Genomic DNA, 4,150 nt, shown 5'->3' with positions numbered 1-4,150 from the left:
GGCCATTGATGACTAACCATACGCGTTAGCGGTAACTTACTAACTATGAATGTACATAAAGTATATATGTACTTGGAAAGATGAGCAGACAGCCTGACTGGCTGGCTGACTGGCAAACTAAGACCTTTGTGGCTGACGGTCGTGCTGGTTGACGATATGATGATGACAACTAACTAATACGAGGAATAGTGGAGTGTACGTAGACACACAAAATCGGTTAATGATGATATTGCCATATTTATTGATATTGTTGGAACTGGTGCTGGTGTGATGACGTTGTGATGCTAGTGTTGGTGATATGCCTGTAATGATAACTCAATTGTTTGTTGTCTCTAACAAAGCCAACCGAGCTAACAATCAGTCCAAATGCATTTCTATGTTTTCACTTTCACAATATTGGGTCAAATGCAATATGTCTTCATACACATACGTACATATAAACGTGTGTGCTTATATATGTGTGCCAGAGTGTGTTTTGCCAGCAGACAATGACGGACATGCCAACAGTGTTGCTGATATGCATACAGATGTATACTTATTTATTTATAAATATTTCTTTATACTTATGCAGATGCAGATACAATACATCGGGTGTTTTTTTAAGAGCTTGAGAAATTGAAATTATAATAAAAAAAAATATTGTTGTCATGAGAAAAAGAATTTTTTTTTTTTAAATGAAGAAAAACAAAAAAAATGTTGGAATGATTTTTTTTTTATTATAATAGATGATAAGTAGATAATTTCATTTTTCATTTTTTTATTTTCATTTCACTTTTTTTTGAGTATGGAATCTGGCATATGTCCGCCGCAGCTACGAGTTACATGGTCCATTCGATTAGTTCAATTTTTCACCACTTTTTTCAATAAATCTGAATAATAAATCAGCGAAAATGCGACGCAAACGATAGCCATTTGGCTTACGTTTTTGCACGAACTGTATCTTATAGGTTCGTAAGCCAAGATCCTTACGTAAAACTTTCCACATAGACGAACGACAAAGGCCAACAGGTTGAAAACGATGACGAATCCGCATTTTGGTGTCTTCTGCACACTTTGCACTTTGGATTTCGCGAACAAATTTATTTATAAATTATTTTTTTAAAGTAAATTTTCAGAATTTGGAAGCGTTATTCCTACGTTAAGCGATTCATCATCATGACTGGCCCAACTTTATAGAACAGAAAAGTTTCTTTTGTCAGTTTGCTATTCTCAGCCATAGTTATCGATTTCAATAATTCTCACGCAGCTAAAAAATACCCGATACATACCCAATATATAGACTTTTGTTATTACATGTAAAAGTATGTCTTATAAGTCGCTCAGTAGGTATGAAAGAAAGTGTTGGCAGGCATTTGTGTGCTCATTTAAGTATCAAATTCACTGATTTTGTGGGACAACCCCACATTAAATTCAACTATCCCCAGACGATTTTGGGACACTACTAATCTGCATATATGGTAATACTTACACATACTAATGCGTTCAACTCTTTAGTTGGCCCTCATGATGTCAAAACGCGTAACTGACACACTTGTCATGCGTTGAAGGACAATAAAATTGGAGGTGCGAAATTTTGACCAGTTTTGGAACTGCCAGAAAAAAAAAATTCTCTAAAATCAACCGCATTTTGCAGCCACTTGCAGCTTGCACTTTATTGTACTTAAATTTAATGGGCATACTGCATACCAAAAATTATTCTAAAAGTTCTGATTAAAAAGTTTTGATGACTTCTGATTTGAAATTGTGGTAAAAATTTGCAGAATTTTCGAAATTTCTGTCCAAAGTTTAAAAAGATGATTTTGTGACTTTTATTTTGTGTATAAGGAGTTAAGCTTTTACAAAAAATTAATAGAAACTAAATGGGCAAAAGTAAATAGTCAAAACTACAATAAAAAAAACAATGTCTCCCATCATATTTTATTGTCATTGAGTGTATCTTGCATCCATTTTGCACTAGTCTTTGGCCATGTTAGAGTGGTCAGATAAATAAAACTACAAAGCAGCATAGTTTTGTCTGAGAAAGAAGACTCATTTTAGTACAAAATATAAGTGCAAATCTTCTGCCACTGATCACTAAGCAATCCTACCTAGTGAGCTTCAGCGGGCGCTTTAACTCATTGCTTGCCTTCGATTGCCTTTGCAAAGACATCGAAGCATTTGTCCGCCTACGACTAGGGCACACAATCGCCACCCATTCATACGTTTTCAATGATTCGAGCCCTGCTTCTTGCCAACACTGTCACTTATAGTCCTTAACGGTCTGCCATCTACTCTACGACTGCCCACATTTTGCACCAATTAGAAAAAGTATTTTCCGTAACCAAATACCTTCTGCACTGTTGGGAAGGGCTTCCTCAGAAAATATATCAAAAATGTCTAAATTTCTCGTTCAGGATTGAAAAAATTGTTTTATGTTTTCTTATTATATTTTTACCATAGTCCTAATTAGGTAAGTTTTCTAGTTTCACTTCTGCATGTAAGACCTTTAAGTCAACTTTCTTTAATTTTTACATCAGCGAGCCGAAGATTCTGGCAGCCAGTGCCCCTTTTTTCGTGTAAGAATAATTGCATTATTATTTCACGTTTGTAAATAAATAAATAAATAAATGATATGTGCATTTTCAGTTGGTGTGAAAAAATGTTACAGGCATCATGTTGCTTGAATGTTGCGCGGTCTTTTTATGGCTTGAACTGAGTACTAATTTGCTATGAGATACATATGACATTTCACGCATATTTCACGGTAATTTAGTTTGTATCGATTTTGACAGGCATTTCACGTGAAATGCGATGTCAGTAATATACTTTCATCAGAACATAATTAATCGATGATTAAAAAGTAAGAGGTTTCTGTCTGGTTAGGAACATCTGATAGAGTTTATTGCAAAATGAGCTACCGGTAAGCTGTTAACCAAAACCAAAAAAAGCTAGCGGCTGATGCTAAAAAACAAAATTATACTTTATTTATTGTTTGTATATTTGTAATTATAAAAAAATGGCAAAAAAGTTAAAAACAACAAATTATTTACAAAAAAAAAATTAAAAAAATTATTGCTTTGAAATTATAATATATAAAAATGGCACAAAAAGTTCTTAAAAAAACAATTTATTTACAACAAAATTTTCAAAAATGTCTGTTTTTTTCATTTTACAGTAACAATTACATATTTGTTTTGTAATTATATAAAAATGGCAAAAAGCGTTAAAAAACAAAAAATTATTTACAAAACAAAAACAGATTTGTTATTTCCAAAAAAATTTACAAAACAAAAGTTTTTTTTTTTTCAACTTACAGTTACAATTATTTTTGTTTTGTATTATTTAAAAATGGAAAAAAATTAAAAAAAAAATTTTCAACTTACAGTTAACTTAAATTAATACTCAGCAGCTCTAAAACCCGTTTGGACATATGGTATTCAACTTTGGGGCACTGCGGCAAACTCCAATATCGAAATTTTAGAACGGTTTCAGTCAAAAACATTAAGAATGGTCACCAACTCACCCTACTATATAACAAACTCGCAAATACACCGTGACCTCCAAATATCCACTGTTGTGCAAGAAATAGAGAAATATGCAAGATCCCACAATCTCAGGCTCTTAGCTCACTCTAACTCCGTAATAACGGAAATGATAGCTAATCCCATTGCTTTCACCCGACTCCAAAGAAAATCCACCGCAGATCTCCTCTTCCAGTGGGAAAAACTTAAATGGGTTGTACCACTGGGTGCATCCCATAAACGACTGAAATTCTCTAGCATTTAGTTTAAGTTATTCTACAAATATTGCTTATTGTATGTATACCGCTTGCAATAAAAGTGTTCTTAAAAAAACTTACAGTTACTATTACATTTGTGTTTTGTAAGTATTTAAAAAGGGCAAAAAATTTAAATTTTTTTTTATTCATTTTACAGTTACAATTACAGTTTTGTTTTGTAATTATTTAAAAATTCCAAAAAAAAGTTGTATTATTTACAAACTTTTTTTTTTTATTTCAACTTCATCAATCATTCGCTTAACTTAGCTCCAGTTAATGCCGCTCTGGTAGCGTTTAATAAGCTAAGAACTAACTTTAGAACAGCAACCGCTTAATATTTAAGAATTCACAGCTCCTTTACACTATGCATTTCTGTTTCAATAGTCCGAAACT

The sequence above is a fragment of the Anastrepha ludens genome, chromosome 6 (genome assembly GCF_028408465.1).
Source record: "Anastrepha ludens isolate Willacy chromosome 6, idAnaLude1.1, whole genome shotgun sequence".
In the NCBI taxonomy this organism is placed as follows: Eukaryota; Metazoa; Arthropoda; class Insecta; order Diptera; family Tephritidae; genus Anastrepha; species Anastrepha ludens.
This window is presented reverse-complemented; position numbering follows the sequence as displayed.